Consider the following 23,996-nt stretch of genomic DNA (forward strand, 5'->3'; position numbering starts at 1 on the left):
GTCGTACACACCCTAGATGGGTGGAGCCTAAGAAAGGTGGGTTATCTGTTTTTTTTGCCCCGGAGGCCAGTGGCTGTTAGCGAAGGGCTGGTGAGGCACATTTCCAGAGCCCCCCAGAATAAAGGGGATATATATATATATGTATATGTATGTATGTGTGTGTGTGTGTATATATATGTATGTATGTATGTGTGTGTGTGTATGTGTGTGTGTGTGTGTGTGTGTGTGTGTGTGTGTGTGTGTGTGTGTATGTATGTATGTATGTGTGTGTATATATATACATACACACACACACGCACATCCCAGAAGTGAATGGCAAATTAATCAAAATTGAATTAGACACTGGTTTGGCCGTTCAGTCAGTCCACAAAATGAGTTTGAGAGGCATTTCAAAGATAATATACAGATATCCAACTAAGAACTTAATGCTAGAGAAAAGATAACTCCTGTGGGAATGACATTCGTGACAGTGAAATACAGTGACCAGCAAGCCACATTGAGCTTGTATGTGGTTAAAAAAAACAGGAGGGTCATCATTGTGATTGGCTGAGACAACTACAGTTTGATTGGAGATTTAGCCAATATTTGCATGCCACATTCCCTGCAATGAAGACAGCTGAAAGTGAATTAAGTAACTGGATGACACCACAACTGTCTCCATGACGAACACCATGAAATGTTGCCCAATAGGTAGATAATTGATACTTTATTGATCCCCAAGGAAATTATTGTGTCACAGTAGCATTACAAGTGCACAGATTTACGAGGATTAGAAGAAAAATAAGAAAGAATAAAAAAACTGCTGCCTTAAAAATAAGATTTACAAGTCAAAGATTACAATATTTACAATAGCTCCAAGTTCACACTGATAAGATGGTAGTGCAAAAATTGCCGTAATATTATACAGTAACGGGTGCACATTCACACTGTCCAGATAAAAAGTGAACACAGTATTGCACATAGAATCCACAATAGCAGGGTGTGGTAAACAGAGCTTAAACAGATCTCTGTTAAACAGAGGTTAAGAATAGTCTAACAGGAGGGAGTCATCACTTCCCTGGCTACAATTTTACTCATTTTAGAGCCCAACGGTGGAGAGTAAGAACAACCTCATATGGCGTTCTTTGGAGCAGTGCAGTTGGCTTAGTCTATTACTGAAAGTGCTCCTCTGTTCAGCCAAGGTGGCATGCAGAGAGTGAGAAACATTGTCCAGAATTGCCAGGATTTTTCGGCAGGTCCTTTGTTCTACCACAGCCTCCATTTTGTCCAGTATGACTCCTATAACAGAGCCAGCCTTTCTAATCAGTTTATTGAGTCTGTTGGTATCACCTGCGTTGATGCCATTGCCCCAGCACACCACCACATAGAAGATTGGTGCCAACCTCTGTACCTCTGGTTGGAAAGCATATTGGACCAAGGAAGGACCATGCTGCTCAGAGAAATCATGAAAGTGACAAAAGCAGTGATCTGACTACAACAGCTTTCACAGGCAATATATGTGAGAAAGCTCCTGATACCTTAATCAGGCAGTTACTTGTGAATTGTGGCTTGATTTTAAACTAGAAGAGAGTTCAAGGAGCTTCAGGAAAGCTGCAAGCATTTGCCTTTTGTGAGTATAAAGAATGAGAATCTACTCTGCATATATTAAGGTTATTGCATGAACTTCAAGTGGGAGACAAAAAGCTGCTTGTAAAAGTAGATGCAAAGACCAAAGCCCAGCTGGATGAATGGAAGGCCAAAAAGAAAGGAGTCAATGGAGATACAAAGATGCATGTGTGATGCAAAGGATTTGTCAGATGATTTTGTGAATGAGGAAACCAAGAGGAGAGATCAGATAATAAAGAGAGTGATAGAGGATTAATACAAGAATACTCCAGTGAACTAAGTGCACCTTCCCAAGATCTAGATGCGCAAACTAGAAGAAGCCAAAGGAAGAAGAAGAAATGCCAGTGCCACTGTCAGAATCACTTCCTGCAGTCTCAGAGTCAGCTCCTACAGCCAGCTGGAGGACACCCCAGAACCTGAGATTGTTTTCACAGCCACGAGTCTCACCTGCCGAGGAGAGTCTTCCCCCAGATCAGGAAAGATGTTATCCCACAGGAGTATGAAATACTCCACAGTGATAAAATCTTCAGGCCTGAACGGGCCAATTTAAAATTCACTATGCTGTGGATGTCTTTATATAATAGATTATATAATATATAGTGTATATATTTGAGATGAGTTCCTTATTGAGTTGAAGTTTATAGCTAAGCAGGAGGGTGGAGGAGTATTGTGTATTTAATATTTAAGTAATGTTTGAGTGATCTTGTATATATTGGTTGATTAAGCATTCTTGTTCATTTAAATAATTCATTATGGCTTACATGTGAATTGCATATGTTATCACACTCCCACGTGATATGTGCATGCCTCGCTTAAGATAAACATGAAGTTAGACCAACATTCCTGGACTCTTGTGCCTTCATTTGAATTAGTTTAATGTTTTGAAATTACAAAATGTAACAATGCAAATTGCAAAAGTCTTTTTCTATACCATAAGGGCTTCTTCCAAAGCAGAATGAGGCAATCCAGAATTCTTATTGTTCTATCTCACATATTTGCATAGAATACCTTATAGACAGAAGATGTTTACTTGCGCAGAACCACTGCCAGGTTCATTACATTATATGAGCAGTATAAATCAAAAAACTGTCTTATGAAATCTACCAGATGGTCTTTTTTGATGTAAAGTCTAAGAATCAGTTTGTTGGCCTTGTTTTTACATACCATGTCAATACTTTAAAGCAGTCTCCAATTTGAAATTTGCTTTAGCACAGTTGTCTCATGATGCTTAGGTCACTTAATGCGTAAAAGATTCATCTGTTCGTTGTCCTACTTCAAACACTAGCCGGAAATTGAAATCATGCCTTTGACTGAGGAGTCAGAGCTGGAGATTCCATATCAAATGGCCCTCAGAGGACAAATAATTTGATTAATGTTGACAGCCAAGCTGCTGCCTTCTGATTCATTGAAAGATCAAAGAACCCAACTGTTTTAGTTTCACACTAACAGGTGAGGTTTAATCTCATCCTTATTGAGAGAAGTGGGATGCCATCTTTTGAAACTGTGCATAGCTGTTTGCTGTGGGATCTCAGGTGTGAGGTCCAGTGCCTGATGTGTGGAGCTTGGACCTCAGCACTTAAGAGGACATTAAGGCAACTCTTCAGTGGTGATCAATGGTGGATTAAACTACTTAATCAGTAGCAGAGCAGGTGTGGGAAAATACTCCAGTGAATTAATAAGAATAAAAGAAATCGTTCAATAAAATGGCAGTCACCACATGGTAAGCAATATGATCAAAAGAGTCAGAAAAACCCCACCGACATCGAGCTGTATACATGTCAAAACCTTGTGATTGTCTCTTTAAGACTGGCCTGTTACAGTACGTGGGAGATAGATTTGGTTTCTTGAATGATGCCAATTCACATGAGGATGACTAGTGCTGCAGAGTTAGGAATGTTTGGGGAAAATGAGTCAAGGAACATTAACTTTCCATTGGTTGGATCACTCTGGGTATCAAAAAGAGCAGTTGAGGCCCAGGCAGAGAAGAGTTGGTGCTCATTCAAGTGGCCTGGGAATCAGGTTGGATTGCTCTGTGCGCTGAGCTGATCTGAAGAGCTTGAAAGTTTGAGAGTGGCTTTGTGGCTGGGCGATGAAATCGGGGCCCGGAGTGAATTGTTGGACAGCATGGTCTAGGCCCGGAGCCTTTCGCAGCAGCGGAGCCTGGGTCCTAGTGTGAAGAGCCTTTTGCAGCAGTGGGGCCTGAGTCCCAGTGCAGGGTACGATACGCTGTTTAGACAATTTAAATGCCAGCCCAGACTGGAGGCGAGAGCCGATTTCACTTGCTCTCCGTGATCTTCACTCCTCTCTCCAGGGCACTGGAGCCTTTTGCTGTTCCATTGTTTGGTCAATTTAAACACTAGCCCAGATAGACTGACAGGATAAGCTGTCGGTTGGGACAAGAGCTGATTCGCTCGTTCTTCATGATGGTCATCTTCATGACGCTGAGGCTACGAAGACTGCCCCGGCTGCTGTGCTCCGTGACCGCTACTATGATGTACCGATAAGCAAGGCTTTGGGCCTATTCCAGGCCCCTCCTGGATTTGGATCTGAGGACTCATTTTGGTTTGGAATGCTGTTGTTCGCTTCAATTGTTGGTATGATTTGTATTTTTTTTCTTGTACATTGAGTATTGGCCTTTTATTTTTATTTCTTTTCTTTAATTTGGGTTCTTTCAGGTTTCTTGTTTTGTGGCTAGCTGTGAGCAAGCAAATCTCAAGGTTGTATAATTTATACATTCTTTGATAATAAATTAATCTTGAATCTTTCTTATTTATCTTTCTTCCACTGCTTAAGTATAGGTAAAATCATGTCAGACTTTCAGTAAGTCACTGCACAGTGATTCTTTTTGGAAATTGTACATGTGGAAACTCGAAATACTGTCCAGAATATAAAGTGAAGGTGCTGGAATTACTCAGTTGGTCAGGCAACAAGGGGAAAAAGAGAAATGTTGTAAATGTTTGCAGTTATACATACATACACACACACACACACACACACACACACGAAATCTTGAAAACACATGAAAGTTTCATTTTTCTACTGGACAAGTTAATCATAGACTGACAAGTTTCCATTCTTTACTAGAATGAACATGACATCTGTATGGCAAAAACACACAGCAAGTAGTTAAGCAACCCAGACCTACTACACACAGAAAAAAAATGTTTGCTATTGTCATAAGGCAGATAATTCGATCAATATAACAACTGCTCAGTCTCAGGCAATTCTAAGTGCATCTCAAACTCAAAGATTTCATTTGAGGTTGGATTGTAATTCTGGTAAGTTTATCTGCCTAAGAGGCAGTCTGCATTTAGGTGCTACTTTGTAACAGGCAACCACTAAGAGGCTTCACCAGCCAGCAGCAAAAGCAGAGATCATTTCCAAATGGTGTTGTGTGCTTGATTGTAGTTGAGGTTATACAGCAGTTGCAATGGATTTTGAGAGGATTTATACTAGGAATCATTGTACTCTTGTGATTATTTTAAAGCAAATATATAACTAATTAATGTGGCATGAAATTGGGTTCATTATAGTTGAAGATCTTCAACCTTGAGTTTAACAAAATGAGTATTGGTGGCAAGGGCCAAATGTGGTCCTTTGGTTGCCTGATTTCCTCCGCTTGGCATGAGAATCTGGCCAGAAGGCTAGAATGAAATGACGGACAACAAGAGGGTATAGCTGTGGGTGGGAGTGGCAAGATGGAGAAGTAGAATTGGTAATCGGTTTCTAAACCGCCAGAGCACTACACTTCTTTCAGTCCCCACAGGGTTGCACAGATCTTTGGGGTTCCCTTCTCAAGGAGATAACCCTACAGGAAAGCCACAAATGGCTCCTCACTGAAGCCCAGGAATGAAATAGCCAGATCTTTTTCTTCAAAGGAAGATCCCATCAGTTTCCAAGAAAAGCTTAAAATCAAAGATCGAGGGAACAGTGCACTTCCATACAGTAAGTGCAAAAATCAAATGGCATGTTTATTACTTTACATTTAAAAATGAGTATTACAAAGCTCATTTCACTCTTCCACATGGCTTAACAAAACAATAGAAGTAAAATATCTTGTTACTTCATTAAAGAAAGGAATGATTTGCATTTTTGTGACTGCACACCCTTTGCAGCCTCACCTGTAGTACTTAATAGCTAAAGTGTAAAATCATCTAAAAAGTGAAAGTGTGGAAACCCCACTGTGTGCTTGGTAAGCTCTCACAAGTAACAACTTGACAATGAGCAATTTACTTAGTGACGTTGATTGAGGAATCAGTAATGGACATGCCGCTAAAGGAAACTCCTTTGCCCTTGTTTGAAATAATCAGAGAGTGGTTTCTTTATGCTCATCTATCAGGAATGACGGAGCCCCAGTTGAACATCTCATAGGAATAGCAGCGTTTCCAACAGTGCAGAAGCAATTCCTGTGCACTACACTTAAGTGTTAGTGTCGGCCATATGTTTGTGTGTGACTTCACTGAACAACCTCCTAGCCCAAAGGAAAGTATTTAACCAACTGAGCTCAAGCTGACAAATGTGAGCTTGAAATTTCATTCAGCTTAGCAAAGGGTGAAGCATTATGCAGAGACCCTCCACGTGAGAGGCATGGGTAGTTGTCCAGGACAGAAAGGCTGACATGAGAGGGTATAATAATAAGATAATTAGCAGAAAGTATAGGGGAGTTGCCAGAGTAACGTACTTTTACACAGGAAGTGGTGGGTGCATAGAACATGCTCCCGGTGTTGGTGGTAGAGGCAGATTGATTAGAGACATGTTTGAGACTCTTATTTAGGCACATGGATGAAAGAAAAATTGAGGGTTATGTGACAGGGAAGGGTTAGACTGATTTTAGAGTAAGTTAAATGGCCAGCACAACATCATGGGTCAAAGGACCTGCACTTTTCTGCGTTCTATATCCCAGTAACCAGTGTAGAGTTCTGATTCAGGGTTTCTTCTATTTACCACAGGTGCTGCTTGACATGCGGGTTCTTCCGGCAGATTGGTTGTTGCTCCAGATTCCAGCTTCTGCAATTTCTTGTGTTGCTCGTATGACATCTTCTATTCTGAGACGTCCATCCACCTACAAAATCAAATAGATTAAGGTACGTCTGAACCATAGAGTGTGCTGGATCTATTTATAGAACTTAGCAATAACCAAGAATGTATCGGAGTACAAACCTCAGTCACTTGCTCCAACACTCCTGAAATTTTCTTCCTTAACTTCAAGAGATCTGAAGCGGATTATCTTACACAGCCAGTGCTATATCACGTCCCGAGGCAGAACAGCCTACTGACTCTCACTCCACAGGGTCACAGAATGATAAATGACAGCAGTCAAACATCTACAGTTGCCCAATCTAACAACAGGCAGCCCGGTTCCAGAGAACCAAATAAATGAAATAGCAATTCAGCAGGGGAAGCGGCAAGCAGCCACCTGCCAAATTTGTTTCTGAATTCTGGGACCTGATTTCCCATTTGTGGTTTACTCTGTTTAAAAATGCAACTCAGAATGTGATTTAATTGCAACCAGTCATTAAAAAGACACTAGGGTTTAGACAGCAAACTGTTCCACGCTTGTCATGCAGTTGTTACCATTTTGAATGAAAAATGCTGTGTCTAGGACCTGTCTGCACGTATTCAGATAAAGCAAATTCTCCCCAGGCCAGTAATATCAAACGTTAGAGGAATCAGGCAGTGCACAATTTGTTGCTTCAGATAAGAACATGGTGTATTAATTCGCAGATAAGGAATTGTTCAATTGAAATACAAATATAATTGAATTATTTTGTAGCGAACTGTGAAAAGTCTGTGTAGGAGTCAAGAATTGCACTTGATTACAGATGACATGTTCACCGGATGCGTTAGGAATACAGATCTGATGAAATGATTAATTGCCTCCAGGGATTCAGGAACACTGCTGGTGATCAATAGCTCTTTAAAAAGTGGCTCCGCCCATACCAGTGACAAGCTGAATGGCTGCCCATCAACTCTTTAGCAAGTACCTTCTCCATCCGCCCCGTTTGACTTGATAACAATTCCGAAGACCAGATCATCCAAGAATTAGTAAATAATGAAATTCATTTGAAGGGATCTTTGCAATATCGATACAGTGCTTGAAGTTGTGTTATAAAGAAGATTAAATTTGCATCTCAAAATTCATCCCCCATCCATTTCATAGTTTTTTTTTATGTTTGTGTTTACTCTGAATGCAGATTAGTCCAGTTGTTGGCAAGGCTTGGACCCTATCATTCTGAAGGAATAAGTTACATCAATGGAGATACTTGGGAAGAAAGAACAGACAGGATTAACACATAGACAGAAAATTAAAACTGCTTTCAGTGTTTTGGGGTGGCACAGTAGTGCAATGGTTAATACAGTGCTTTACAGTACCAGCGACCCGGGATCAATTCCCAATGCTGCCTGTAAGGTGATTGTGCATTCTCCCTGCGACCGCGTGGGTTTCCGCTGGGTGTGCCCGATTCCTCCCGCTCCAAAGACGTTCTGGTTGATAATTTAGTCGGTCATTGTAAATTGTCCCATGATCAGGCTAGAATTAAATTGGGGGATTGCTAGGCAGCGTGGCTCAAAGGGCAGGAAGGGCCTATTCCATACTGTATTTCAATAAATAAAAATTTAGCCAAATACTGACAAAGCATAAAGGACCTTATCAAGATTGAAAAGCATGCGAGGATACTGTGATACTAAAATTATACCCGAATTTAATAACTTTTTAGATTGAAAAAAGGAGACAACAGATCAAAGCAGATAGTTTAAAAGTCCTGGCGTTGAAACAGGTAATGGTGCATTTTGACCCTTACAGGAGGGACTTTAGAAAAACTGTAGAACAGTAAGGAGATCATGCTAAACTATATCTAGAATATTCTAGACTCTGTACCTCTTCAGAGCTAAGAAAAGATATATCTTGCAAGTCAGGTCAAGCCAAGTTGAATTTATTGTCATCTTCACAAGTATGGTGAGATGCAAGGAGCAAATTGCTAACTGCAGCATCAAAGGCTTCCTCGGCTGAGGAGGATGATCATTCTATAACTTGAGATTGGCTGAAGTTGGTTTCTACTCACTGGAGTTGTGAAGAATGAACAATGCTCTCACTTCTTTGGCAGTTGAACAGGGCACGACTGCGCAAGCGCGTGAAACTCAGACCATGAGGCAGCGGGAGAGTTTAAAAGCAAGCAGGTTAATGGAGTGTGTTACGGACTAGAGGGAGACAGAGTAGGAAGGCTTTGGCTCAAGAGGCTTTGGCGAGCAGAGGCTGAAGGGCGAGCTTCACTCCAAGTGAGGTAAGGCCAGGTAAGTTCCTTTAATTAATTTAATTACCTTAAGAGTAGGTAATGGAGGCAGCAGTTAGGGCAGTTGAGTGCTCCGTTTGCAGTATGTGGGAAGTCAGGACGAGCACAATTGTCTCTGATGACTACACCTGTAAAAGGTGCATCCAGCTGCAGCTCCTGACAAACCGAGTTAGGGAACTGGAACTGGAGCTGGAGCTGGAGCTGGATGAACTACGGATCATTCGGAAGGCAGAGGCAGAAATAAACAGGAATTATGGAGAGGTAGTCACCCCTAAGAGTCAGGAGACAGGTAGCGGGGTGACTGTCAGGAGAGGGAAGGGGAATAGACAGAATGAGCAGAGCACCCCTGTGGCCATTCCCACCAATAATAAGTATATCATTTTGGATACTGTTGATGGGGATGATCTACCAGGGGCAAGTTGCAGTGGTTGTGTCTCAGGCACCAAGACGGGACCCTCAGCTCAGAAGGGAAGGAAGGAAAAGAGGAGAGCAGTAGTGACAAGGAATTCGATAGTTAGGAGGACAGATAAGAGGTTCTGTGGAAGAGATCCACAATCCTGGATGGTCTGTTGCCTCCCTGGTGCCAAGGTCCATGATATCTCGGATCGAGTTCTCAGTATTCTTAAGAGGGAGGGTGAGCAGTCGGATGTCGTGGTCCACGTAGGGAGCAATGACGTGGGTAGGAACAGTGAGGAGGTCCTGAAAGGTGAGTTTAGGGAGTTAGGCGCCAAGTTAAAGGACAGGACCTCCAGGATAGCAATCTCAGGATTGCTACCAGTGCCACGTGCAGGCGGGTTTAGAAATAGTAAGATAGCGCAGATCAACACATGGCTGAAGACATGGTGCAGGACGGAGGGCTTCAGATTGATAGATAATTGGGCAGTTTTCCAGGGAAGGTGGGACCTGTTCCGACAGGACGGTTTACATCTGAACTGGAGGGGGACAAATATTCTTACAGGTAGGTTTGCTAGAGAGGATCCAGTGGATTTAAACTAGATACAAAGGGGGAGAGGAACCAGAGTGTAGGAACAGATGTAGGGGAGAAGGAAGAAAAAGAAAACAGTAAAGTTGTTTGCACCGTTAGTGATAAACAGAGAGTAAGAGGTGGAAAGTTTCTTAAATGCATTTATTTTAATGCTAGGAGCATTGTAAGAAAGGTGGATGAGCTTACAGCATGGATTAATACCTGGAAGTATGATGTGGTAGCTATTAGTGAAACATGATTGCAGGAGGCGTGTGATTGGCAACTAAATATTCCTAGATTTCGTTGTTTCGGGTGTCGGAGGGACAAGAGAGGGAGGTGTTATATTGCACGTCAGAGAAAATATTACAGTGGTGCTCTGGCAGGATTAGAGGGTTTGTCTAGGGAGGCTATTTGGGATTGAGGAATGGGAAAGGTGTAGTAACACTTATAGGGGTGTATTATAGGGAGCGAGAATTGGAGAGCAAATTTGTAAGGAGATTGCAGATATTTGTAGTAATCACAAGGTTGTGATTGTGGGAGATTTTAATTTTCCACACATAGACCAGGAAACCCATTCTGTAAAAGGGCTGGATGGTTTGGAGTTTGTAAAATGTGTGCAGGATAGTTTTTTGCAGCAATACATAGAGGTACCAACTAGAGAAGGGGCAGTATTGGATCTGCTGTTAGGGAATGAGTTAGGTCAGGTGACAGAGGTGTGTGTTGGGGAGCACTTCGGGTCCAGTGATCACAATGTCATTAGTTTCAATATAACAATATAATTATGAAGAAGGAGAGGTCTGGACTCAGGGCTGAGATTTTTGATTGGAGAAAGGCTAACTTTGAAGAGATGCAAAAAGATTTAGAAGGAGTGGGTTGGGATAATTTGTTTTATGGGAAGGATTTAATAGAGAAATCGAGGTCATTTAAAGGTGAAATTTTGAGGGTACAGAAGCTTAGGTTGAAAGGAAAGGTTAAAAGTTTGAGAGAGCCATGGTTTTCAAGGGATATTGGAAACTTGGTTCGGAAAAAGAGAGAGTATAGGCAGCATGGAGTAAATGAGGTGCTCGAGGAATATAAAGAATGTAGAAAGAATCTTAAGAAAGAAATTAGGAAAGCTAAAATATACGAGGTTGCTTTGGCAAGTAAGGTGAAAATAAATCCAAAGGGTGTCTACAGTTATATTAATAGCAAAAGGATAGTGAGGGATAAAATTGGTCCTTTAGACAATCAGAGTCGACAGCTATGTGCGGAGCCAAAAGAGATGGGGGAGATTTTGAACAATTTCTTTTTTTTGCTATTCACTAAGCAGAAGGATACTGAATTGTGTAAGCTAAGGGAAACAAGTAGTGTAGTTACGGAAACTATGATGATTAAAGAAGAGGAAGTACTGGTGCTTTTAAGGAATATAAAAGTGGATAAGTTTCCGGGTCCTGACAGGAAATTCCCTAGGACCTAGAGGGAAGTTAGTGGGGCTCTGACAGAAGTATTTCAAATGTCATTAGAAACGTGGATGGTGCCAGAGGATTGGTCTATTGTTCATGTTGTTCCATTGTTTAAAAAGGGTTCTCAGAGTATACCTAGCAATTATCGGCCTGTGAGTTTGATGTCAGCCGTGGGTAAATTGATGGAAAGTATTTTTAGAGATGGTATATATAATTATCTGGATAGACAAGGTCTGATTAGGAACAGTCAACATGGATTTGTGCATGGAAGGTCATGTTTGGCTAACCTTATTGAATTTTTAGAACAGGTTACTAGGAAAGTTGACTAGGGTAAAGCGGCAGATGTTGTCTATATGGACTTCAGTAAGGCCTTTGACAAGGTTCCACACGGAAGGTTGTTAGGTATTAATATTGAAGTAGTAAAATGGATTCAGCAGTGGCTGGATGGGAGATGCCAGAGAGTAGTGGTGGGTAACTGTTTGTCAGGTTGGAGGCCGCTGACTGGTGGTGTGCCTCAGGGATCTGTACTGGGTCCAAGGTTGTTTGTCATATATATTAATTATCTGGATGATGGGGTGATAAATTGGATGAGTAAGTATGCAGATGATACTAAGATAGGTGGTGTTGTGGATAATGAAGCAGGTTTTTCAAAGCTTGCAGAGAGATTTAGGCCAGTTAGAAAAGTGGGCTGAAAGATGGCAGATGGAGTTTAATGCTGATAAATGTGAGGTGCTACGTTTTGATAGGACTAATCAAAATAGGATATACATGGTAAATGGTATGGCATTGAAGAATGCAGTAGAACAGAGGGATCAAGGAATAATGGTGCATAGTTCCCTGAAGGTGGAATCTCATGTGGATAGGGTGGTGAAGAAAGCTTTTGGTATGCTAGCCTTTATAAATCAGAGCATTGAGTATAGGAGTTGGGATGTAATGTTGAAATTGTACAAGGCATTGGTAAGGCCAAATTTGGAGTATTGTGTACAGTTCTGGTTACCGAATTATAGGAAAGATGTCAACAAAATAGAAAGAGTACGGAGAAGATTTACTAGAATGTTACCTGGGTTTCATCACCTAAGTTACAGAGAAATGTTGAACAAGTTGAGTCTATATTCTTTGGAGCATAGAAGGTTGAAGGGGGACTTGATAGAGGTATCTAAAATTATGAGGGGGATAGAGAGAGATGACGTGGATAGGCTTTTTCCATTGAGAGTAGGAGAGATTCAAGCAAGAGGACATGAGTTGAGATTTAGGGGGCAAAAGTTTAGGGTAACATGAGGGGGAACTTCTTTACTCAGAGAGTGGTAGCTGTATGGAACGAGCTTCCTGCAGAAGTGGTTGAGGCAGGTTCGATGTTGTCATTTAACGTTAAATTGGACAGCTGTATGGACAGGAAAGGAATGGAGGGTTATAGGCTGAGTGCAGGTCGGTGGGACTAGGTGAGAGTAAGCGTTCGGCATGGACTAGAAGGGCCGAGATGGCCTGTCTCTGTGCTGTAATTGTTATATGGTTATATGAAACATACCAGATTTTGAAAGAGATTGTTAGAGGACATGAAAGGGGACCGGTTTCTCTGGTGGCAGAGCCTACAGCCTCCCTCAGCATTTTATGCTGCTCATTCATTGTGATACTTGCAAACCTTAGATTCAGTTGACTCTAGTTTTCTCCATATCAGTTACAGTGACAGATGTATTGCTGAGGATATCACATCTGTCACCACACCACAAGCTCCCAAAGATCTCAACAGCGAATTAAATAGATCACCTATATTTCCTCAGGAAAAAAAGCAAGGAACTTTTTTTCCTCACCAGGTGCAACAATTTTATAATTCGGCATTTATCACAGCACAGATCTGCTTATTGTGATTGCCTAAGCACATTTCAACATCCCCTCTGACACTATCCTCCAGCGTCCATATGAAAGCCTAGGCATTGGACTTTGGCAAGGTCTTCTCCATATTCCTGTCCCTAGGTCTTCTCCTTTTGGGGTGGCACAGTGGCGTAGTGGCTATCACAACGCTTTACAGTACCAGCGACTCGGGTTCAATTCCCACCATGCCCTGTAAGGAGTTTGTACGTTCTCCCTGTGACCTTGTGGGTTTCCTCCCGGTGCTCCGGTTTCCTCCCACAGTCCAAAGCCATACTGATTGGTAGGCTAATTGGTCATTGTAAGTTGCCCATGATTAGGCTCAGATTAAAGTGGGGAATTGCTGGGCAAAGCTGCTCAAAGGGCGAATTCCACACTGTACCTTAATTGATAAATAAAAAATGAGGAACTGCACAGCGCACACACAAATTGCTGGAGGAACTCAGTGGGCCAGGTAGCATCTATTGAAAAAAGTACAGTCGAGGTTTTGGGCCAAGACCCTTCAGGACTGAAGAAAAAATGATCAGGAGTGGATTTAACAGGTGAGGGGGGTGGCAAGGAGACTCTTTTACTGATACGGTAACACCTTGATCATCTCCCACTTGACTATTTGGAAATCCTAACAATTTGGCATCTGCCTGTCACATGACATTTGCTGGATTATCATTTTTCAGTGAAGCCCCCAGCTATTTTCTCTTGTTTGTGATCTCTCCAATTCTTTTACCTTTGTTCTTTTCTGATAATAACTCACCTTCTATCTAAACAAAATATTTTGTCCTACTTATTCTACCAAATGCCTTCAAAATTTTAGAAGTCTTTGGCTAAATCTCCCCTCCTGATTTGACGTGTGATTCACGGCTAATGAAAGAACACTGCCAAGGGAGAATGTGGGGAAAGCTGAATTAGGCACAAAAGAGGCAAATGATTTAGGTCTCTTTACAGGCCACAGAGATTAGTATTTTGTTACTGCTGTGCTCAGAATGACACCTGAACATCTTCAGCTAATGATTTTTGATTAAAAGTCTCTTTGCCGTAATTCTGAACCCTTCAGGGATCAATTTAGTGAAAGATAACAAGGTGTGAAGTTTAATAGCTGTGTGGGCTATAAATTTGTTTTCTGACTGATGATGAAGGCCTTTGAGAGCTTTGTGCCAAATGTCACTAAATAGCTTCACTGTTACATAATCCAGATAAAAGCTTCACACAGTTTGAGCAATTAAGGCCCCTCACCAGCAAACAACAAATACATAGAAAAGCAGACACCAAGACTTCAACACAAATAAATATGTGTGGAAACTCATACAGACATTCACGAGCCTACTTAAATACATCTGAACTTAAACACTTAGAATTAACAATGAACCTAATACAAAGGGGAAAAAGAAACATGGAAAACCACACAATCTGTAAATACCCATACACTGAGAAGCATACACACATAGTTCAAGGTTCATTTTTTATAGAAGTATGTATACTTTATACAAACTTGAGATTCATCTCCTTGCAGTTAGCCATGAAACAATGAAACCCAATAGAATCCATTAAAAATATTATAAAACTCTTTGGTGTGCAGAGAGAGAGAGGAACAAAATTGTGCTAACAATAAAAGCAAGCTTACTAGCTGGAAAACAGTGAAGCACACATGCACTTAGACCTTGGACAGATGCAAACGCATATATTAAAGCTCAAATACGTACATACTTATATAGCCCAATGTAACGGAGAAGGATTCCTTTGCTCCCCTGTACTGTAAACATAGTTGTTCTGCACACTGAGAACTTTAACAACAAAGAGCATGTTTGCAAAGCCAGGGAATGCTGAAAACAGTCAGCAGATCAGCAGTATCTGTGGAAAGTGAAACAGAGATAACATTGCAAATTGAAGTCCCTGACAACAATATTTCTGACAAATTATCTTTCTGGTTTGCGCATAATCATGTTTTGGATTAACTCTGTTTCTCTTTCCACAGATGCTGCCTGGTCTACTGAGCGCTTCCAGCATTTCCTGATTTTGTTTCAGGTTTCCAGCATCTGCAACATTTTTTTTCCCATTGTTCTGCATGTCAGGAGTCATATTTGTATTCAAGTTTACCTTCTGACTCACGCATCTATGCAACAGCAAGGGAAAGCTGCATTGACAGAGATGTCATTAGTTTGAAATGAGCATAACATTTCCAAGGCATGACTTGAAGACCAGGGACTTTGGTAGTTTGGCCAATGTTCATCCCTCAATTAATTGATCTGCCTGCATCAGAAAATCAACACATGCTGATTCTCAAAAGACTTATCTTCTAATGATTTGCAGCGAATGAATTAGAGCAGGGTGACTTCATTTAAGCAGATAAGAACCATATAACCATAACCATATAACAATTACAGCGCAGAAACAGGCCATTTCAGCCCTCCTAGTCTTTGCCAAACTCTTACGCTCACCTAGTCTCACCGACCTGCACTCAGCCCATAACCCTCCATTCCTTTCCTGTCCATATAGCTGTCCAATTTAACTTTAAACGACAACATCGAACCTGCCTCAACCACTTCTGCTGGAAGCTCGTTCCACACAGCTACCACTCTCTGAGTAAAGAAGTTTCCCCTCATGTTACCCCTAAACTTTTGCTCCCTAACTCTCAACTCATGTCCTCTTGTTTGAATCTCCCCTACTCTCAATGGAAAAAGCCTATCTACATCAACTCTATCTATCCCCCTCATAATTTTAAATACCTGTATCAAGTCCCCCCTCAACCTTCTACACTCCAAAGAATAAAGACCCAACTTGTTCAACCTTTCCCTGTAACTTAGGTGCTGAAACCCAAGTAACATTCTAGTAAATCTTCTCTGTACTCTCTCTAATTTGTTGACATCTTTCTTATAATGTGGTGACCAGAACTGTACACAATACTCCAAATTTGGCCTCACCAATGCCTTGCACAATTTCAACATTACATCACAACTCCTATACTCAATGCTCTGATTTATAAAGGCCAGCATACCAAAAGCTTTCTTCACCACCCTATCCACATGAGATTCCACCTTCAGGGAACTATGCACCATTATTCCTTGATCCCTCTGTTCTACTGCATTCTTCAATGCCCTACCATTTACCATGTATGTCCTATTTTGATTAGTCCTACCAAAATGTAGCACCTCACATTTATCAGCATTAAACTCCATCTGCCATCTTTCAGCCCACTCTTCTAACTGGCCTAAATCTCTCTGCAAGCTTTGAAAACCTACTTCATTATCCACAACACCATCTATCTTAGTATTATCTGCATACTTACTTATCCAATTTATTACCCATTATCCAGATCATTAATGTATATAACAAGCAACATTGGACCCAGTACAGATCCCTGAGGCACACCACTAGTCACAGGCCTCCAATCTGACATACAGTTATCCACCAATACTCTCTGGTGTCTCCCATCTAGCCACTGCTGAATCCATTTTACTGCTTCAATATTAATACCTAACAATTGAACCTTCCTAACTAACCTTCTGTGTGGAACCTTACTGAAGTCCATATAGACAACATCCACCGCTTTACCCTAGTCAACTTTCCTAGTATCTCTTCAAAAATTCAATAAGATTTGTCAACCATGACCTTCCACACACAAATCCATGTTGACTGTTCCTAATCAGACCCTGTCTATCCAGATAATTATATATACCATCTCTAAGAATACTTTTCATCAATTTACCCACCACTGACGTCAAAGTCACAGGCCGATAATTGCTAGGTTTACTCTTAGAGCCCTTTTTAAACAATTGAACAACATGAGCAATACGCCAATCCTCTGGCACCATCCCCGTTTCTAATGACATTTGAAATATTTCTGTCAGAGCCCCTGCTATTTCCACACCAACTTCCCTCAAAGTCCTAGGGAATATCCTGTCAGGACCCAGAGACTTATCCACTTTTATATTCCTTAAAAGCGCTAGTACTTCCTCTTCTTTAATCATCAGTTTCCATAACTTCCCTACCTGTTTCCCTTATCTTACACAATTCAACAGGAGAAGAAAGAATAAGTCAGAGTTACTAGTGTCAATTAAACTACTCAAATAGCGTTGTTGGAAATTGCATGATTTTGCAAAAGCAAATGATAATATTCTTATACAAATGCAATATACTTCAAATGTTCAAAACCTGAAATCAGAACTGAATGTGCTGATTGTACTGCATCCACAGAGATGTGGTAGTGGCCTGGAGCTGCTGGCTGTGTTGAAGACCTATCGATTGTAACAACAGGACCTCAGTAAGATTTTAATCTCTTGTGGGCCTGCAGGCTGCCAGACTGACGGCTCCTGGACAAGTGGTGGGTGGATAAATCTGTGCAATAGAATGGAATCCAGTCCCAAAGACTAAAGGGATCAAGAACCATTAGGGATCATAACAAATTACTTTGCAAGATCAGATTCTCAGATAGGAGAAATATTCCAGAATATATTTTTTGAACATTGCTGATTTGGTCTCCTGGACGAATATTCTATAAGCCAAATGTCTGATAAGTAAACTACAATATCTATTGTCAAATTCCTTTTGCTTTCTAAAAAATGCTGATGAAATGGTCTCTGTAAAATGGGTTTGTATATTTTTATCTACCCTGGTTCCCCTTTTTTTGCAACATCCTGGCAAACCTACATACATCTCCAAAGTTCCGACTGTACATAAAAGTTCAATTGACAAGATAAACTGCTGTACAAGTCTCCCTCAAGAAATACATGTTCTGTCACTTGCTTATTGATCCATCTTCTGCTCGTGTCAGTTATACGGGGTCAGGGAGTAAATTTTGCAATCTGTGGAGAATTCAAGCACAAGTTTGTGGCCAAGATGCTTCCAGCCAGTCGAATGTGATCTTCTTCAGTTACAAATCATGCTGTTAATTTCAAAAAGTTATTATGTTGAATTTATATATTTCTAAGCACTCCAGTATCGGTTTAATTTTGAAGTTATTGCTCAGCCTACCTCCGATTTTCAACAAGAATAATTTTCGGTTAACTTGACAGATATTACCCAATAAATTATTCTGAAGTCTCCATCTCTCCTTCAGTTGTCCATGGTTTCTGAGGTAAATTGTGCTATAAGCACTGTCCTAGAGTTATCATGTAATCCCCAGAGTAGCTTTTTGTGTTCCATTAAGCATCGTAACCTTCCTCAACCACCCAGCAATAGGGTGTTTGATCATTTGTTCAGTGTTACACAGACAGACTAAAGTCGATAGCAGTGGAAGGTGACAGAGAACTAAGGAAAGGAGGTAGAAAAGGAGAAATTAGAAGGACAGGGAATGGTGAGTAAATAAATACTGGGGGAGAAATGGCAAGAGAAGAGATCCTGCAGCAGGAAAAGAGGTCATGACTTAAGGGTAGTTAGTTGGTTACTGTCTGCTATGCCACTGGCAATTAGGGCAACAATGAAAGTTTTCCTCATTGCTGTTTCCGTAACATTTTTTTTTGACCAGACAAGGTTGTTAGCCCTGAGCTAAACTCCCGAAGCTGGAGGAGAGGTGGATCACTCTTCACTTGGCCTCTACCCTTTGACCTGTTTGGCATGGGTGACAAGGCCCTGACTCCAACCAACATAACTCTCCGGGTCATTGAGGCACACAAGCCTCCAAACCCTACACAGGGCTGTGGTCCTCTTGGAGGATGATATGGCATTGCAAGGAGCAATTACACTACATGAGAGATCTCAGCAGAAGTCAAGATTACAGGGGCTTGGGACAGCATGGGGGATGGGTGGATTGGATAATGGCAAGTCATGGAAAGAACATAATAATGTTATTTGAGTAGGCTGGAATGGGTTGAATAGCTCTCTTTTTTCTCTCCTCTTGGATCACCAGCAGAACGCTGAATTGCCATTTACTGGTTTCATCGGTAAGTCCAATCCCATTTAGCTGTTGGCTTCCTCAAGCACTGAGAATCCCATCCTTAAATATCAATATTATCTGAATACACACCTTCAGATGCTTCCCTTCTTAACATTGGATATACCCCAACACAGTGAAGATTCAGGATCTTGTATCTGCAGATTCAAAAGGGCAACAATCATTCCAGTCCCCAAGAAGAGCAGAGTGATCTGCCTCAACGTCCTTTTGCACTCACATCTATTATGATGAAGTAGGTTGGCCATGGCCAACATCAAGTCCTGCCTAAGCAAGCATTTGGACCCACTGCAATTTGCCTATCCCACAGTAGGCCTACAGCAGATGCAACCTCAATGACTCTCCACACACCCTTGGATCACCTGAACAACAGTAATACCCACATCAGGCTGCTGTTTATTGACTACAGCTCAGCTTTCCACACAATCACGCCCTTAGTTCTAATCAACATACTACAAACCCGAGGCCACTGTGCCTCCCCCTGCACTAGATCATTAATATCTTCATCGGGAGACTACAGCCAGCGCAGGTCGGAAAGAACATCTCCTCCTCACTGACAATTAACACCGGTAAACCTTAAGGGTGCGCGCTCAGACCACTGCTCTACACCCTCTCCACTCACGACTGTGTGGCTCAAACTCCATCTACATATTTGCCGATGACACAACTGTTGGCGGAAATGCAGATGGAGATGAGGAGCATACAGGGTGTGAGATCAGCTGGTGTGTGGTGTCACAAGGACAACTTGCACACAGCTTTAGTAAAACCCAGGATTGGATTGTCGACTTCAAGAAGGGGATGTCGAGGCCACACACCCACCAGTCCTCATCGAGGGATCAGCAGTGGAAAGGGTGAGCAGTTTCAAGTTCCTAGATATCAACATCACTCTAGGTCTATCCCAGGCCCAGCATATCGATGAAATTACAAAGAAGGCATGACAGTGGCTATATTTCATTAGGAGTTTGAGGAGATTTGGTTTGTCACCAAAGACTCCAGCACATTTCTACAGATGTAACATGCAGAGCATTCTAACTGGTCACATCACCATCTGTTATGGAGGGACCACTGCACAGAATCAGAAAAAGCTGCAGAAGGTTATAAACTCAGCCAGCTCCATGATGGGCACTAGCCTCCCCAGCATTGAGGACACCTTCAAAAGATGATGCCTCAAAAAGGCAGAATCCATCATCGGAGACCCCCATCACCCAGGACATGCCCTCCTCTCATTGCTACCATCAAGGAGGATGTACAACAGCCTAAAGACACACACCCTACTTTTCAGAAACAGCTTCCTCCTCTCCACTGCCAGATTTTTCAATGGACACTGAACCTATGTACACTACCTGAATATTTTTGCTCTCTTTTTCACTACTCATTTAATTTTTTATATATTTCTTTTTGTAATTTATAGTTCTTTTATCGTACCTCTGATGCAAAACAACAAATTTCATGGTATGTGCCAGTGATATTGAACCTGATTCTGAATAAGTCTGTCGTCAAAGTTCAAAGTCAATTTATAATCAAACTACATGTACAATACCATATACCACCTTGGGATTCATTCTCTTGCAGGCCTTTACAGAACAAAATACAATAGAAAGAGTGAGCAGTTTCAAGTTCCTGGGTGTCAAGATCTCTGAGGATCTAACCTAGTCCCAACATATTGATGCAGTTATAAAGAGGGCAAGACAGCGACTATATTAGGAGTTTGAAGCAATTTGGTACATCAACAAATACACTCAAAAACTTCTATAGTTGTACTGTGGAGAGCATTCTGACAGGCTGCATCACTGTCTGGTATGGAGGGGCTACTGCACAGGACCGAAAGAAGCTGCAGAGGGTTGTAAATTTAGTCGGCTCCATCTTGGGCACTAGCCTACAAAGTACCCAGGACATCTTCAAGGAGCGGTGTCTCAGAAAGGCAGTGTCCATTATTAAGGACCTCCAGCACCCAGGGCATGTCGTTTTCTTACTGTTACCATCAGGTAGGATGTACAGAAGCCTGAAGGCACACACTCAGCAATTCAGGAACAGCTTCTTCCCTTCAGCCATCCGATTCTTAAGTGGACATTGAACCCTTGGACAGAACCTCACCTTTTTAAAATATATAGTATTTCTGTTTTTTGCACGATTTTTAATCTATTCAATATATGCATACTGTATAAAGTACACTGAATAAGATCTATTTATTTATTTATTTTCTATATTATGTATTGCATTGAACTGCTGCTGCTAAGTTAACAAATTTCACGCCTCATGCCGGTGATAATAAACCTGATTCTGATTCTGAGAATTTCAACCTGAACTATTGACTATCACTTTCCTCCTACAGATGATGCTCAACCCACTAAGGTTATTGCTCAAGGATCGGAACTTAGTGGTTGTAAATTGTGACTGTAGACATACAGGTATCTCTGAGCATTTGATTAATTTTTCTGTCCTTAATCATTATATGACCGACCGGACCTTTATGTTGCTTCACTTGTTCTATCGTTTCAGTTTTATATAATGCTGAAACCTGTTAGTGAAGTTATGATTGTTCCTGGTCTATACAAAATCAGTGCTTTCTACAAGGTTTGCTAATTGGGACGGCATCACTGTGAAGCTGTTGTCCCCCTGTCACTCACACAAAGCCAAACGATGCAATTAATGTCAAATTCTTATGCCGCAATGGTTTTGTGTTCAGCAGCTCTGTGCCTGACAGCTGCTTTCTGAGTTTTCCCTCATATCACGCTACCTTATCTGGCAGTTCCAATCTGCACTCTTTAACTTGCAGAGTGTGCTACAGGCACTGATAATGTGAATTCTAAAATGCAGCTCCACTAGTTATAGGTTCAGGAAGTGTTATTACCCCTCAATCCTCAGGGGATATCTTCAGTCAATTTCACTTGCCTATCACTGAAATGATCCCCTAGACCATGGGCTCACTTTCAAGGACACTTCATCTCGTATTCTCAATATTTATTATTATTTCTTTCTTTTTGTATGTGCACAGTTCGTCTTTTGTGCACTGGTGGGTACGGTCTTTCATTGATTTTATTATGATTATTATTCGATTCTGGATTATTGAGTATGCCTGCAAGAAAATGAATCACAGGTTTATATATGGTGATATATATGTACTTTGATAATAAATATGCTTGGACTTTGAACTTTAGAACCACCACCCACCAAGTTTACAATGGATTAAGGATTAATCTCCTAGACATAGTAGCAAGCAAGGCGAGGGAGGGAACGTCGACTCAGACCATGAGAGGCCTGCGTCAGGCATTTTCATGCCTTACAAGGCACATATTGGAAGTCTATGTGGGGCGCCACTCCTCGCACAGACTAGAGCAATGTGTGATTAAGTGCCTTGCTCAAGGTCACAAACACGCTGCCACAGCTGAGGCTCAACCTAGCGACCTTGAGGTAACTAGACGAACGCCTTAACCACTTGGCCACGTGCCCAACTCATAGTAGCAAGCAAACTGGGTAAAAATTATTGGATTTATGTATATCTTTGAATTGTGCATCCAGTTTCATTACTTTGAATTAACCATGGCTCCAATGTTGCCTTTGTAGCACTAAAACTGCCTGCACCTACAGATATTAAACCCTGAAACCAAGTTCACCTTTGAAAGCAAAAAAAACTGTTAAATGCAGGATGAAATGACACACCTTCCACGGGGAGTTGCTTACAAACCTTCTTCAGTGTATGGTGAGAAATCAGTGGCCAACAATCCCTCTAATATTCTTTCATAGCTGCGCGGACCAACCATTACTCTGACCAAGAAATGTTTACACGGCCTGAAAACTGCATGGTATCTTAAATGAATATTTAGAATGAAAATTGAAAACCACATACTTTTGATTTTATTCATTAATTGAAGGGTATAATGAAATACAGTACAACGAAGAAAATCTTTCAGGTTTCTAGCTGCATCCAAAGGCTACATTCGCGGGAGCATTTCAGTTACTGTGCAGCCGCGCACTCGCACAGTTTGGTAGGAATCGTGTCAGTGACCTAATAGGAACATCAAATATTAATGAACTGTCAACAATGTAAAACTCGCTGAAAATATTACGAGGTGTGAAATTTTACTGGTTACTTCTTTGCAACCTTTCTGTCCCTAAGCAATTGAGAATGCCATCACACGCTAAATCCTTGGGAGTCTATACAACGAGATTTGCCAATCTTAATTGGTCATCAATTCAATTTCTTAGAAACTGGATTATTAGGCACCCTCATTTCTTAAATAAATCAGTCAAAAATTAAGTCAAAGTACACACTACACTTGATCTTAGCCAAGAGGCTGAGAAACAATAAGTAGGTCACACTAGTGATCATTTCCAGGTGAAATTGCATCATACTTCCTCGCTCTGTATGTTTTTTCGAGTTAATGCCTGATATACTTATGGTGTTAGGTGCACATTTAATGACATCGTTACTTCTCCCCTTCCCAATACCCACTGGAACTTTTGAGTAAAGTCTCCAACTATCATAGAATAGTCATGGATTAACTACGAGAACACCTATCATTGCTATTTATTGACATTAAGAGGCCCGATTAGGTAGTCTGAAAACTTACTGCTAGTTACTCTTACGTTTTTCAAAGCCCAGTCAGTGTGTTACCATTTACAGTGGTACTGGAGCGTTTAGTTGCTGGGATATTAATCCCAGGTTGCCTCAGTGGTAACACTGATAACCGTATTCCATTACTAGAGGTGCCTTTATGGTAATCACAGGCCAACTAGACTGTGTATGGGATTATTGGATAGGGTACAAAACATGCCCATAGGTCAAGAGCCAACTCCCAGAATGTCTTCAGAGACATCCTACACAGACATCTCTGATCGGGAACATATTCACAGATTTTTACAAGCCTGCCACGTAGAGATGCATCTCTCAACTCCTTCTTCAAAGGATCCTTAAAAGCACCTGTAGCAGATCGAGAGGGGGAGATGGG

The 23,996-nt window shown here is 41.3% G+C and overlaps 1 long non-coding RNA gene and 1 pseudogene across 1 annotated transcript in view; both read right to left on the reverse strand.

Moving 5' to 3' along the window:
- Window positions 1-4,841: 4,841 nt before the first annotated feature.
- Window positions 4,842-23,996, reverse strand: part of LOC140188611 (uncharacterized) — a 66,141-nt gene continuing 46,986 nt past the window's right edge. Inside the window, exon 3 of the long non-coding RNA XR_011883338.1 lies at window positions 4,842-6,667. This is a non-coding gene — a long non-coding RNA (uncharacterized lncRNA). The remainder of the gene's footprint in view (window positions 6,668-23,996) is intronic.
- Window positions 23,214-23,354, reverse strand: LOC140188813 (U2 spliceosomal RNA; annotated as a pseudogene).

This window comes from Mobula birostris, chromosome 27 (genome assembly GCF_030028105.1).
Source record: "Mobula birostris isolate sMobBir1 chromosome 27, sMobBir1.hap1, whole genome shotgun sequence".
Lineage (NCBI taxonomy): Eukaryota > Metazoa > Chordata > Chondrichthyes > Myliobatiformes > Myliobatidae > Mobula > Mobula birostris.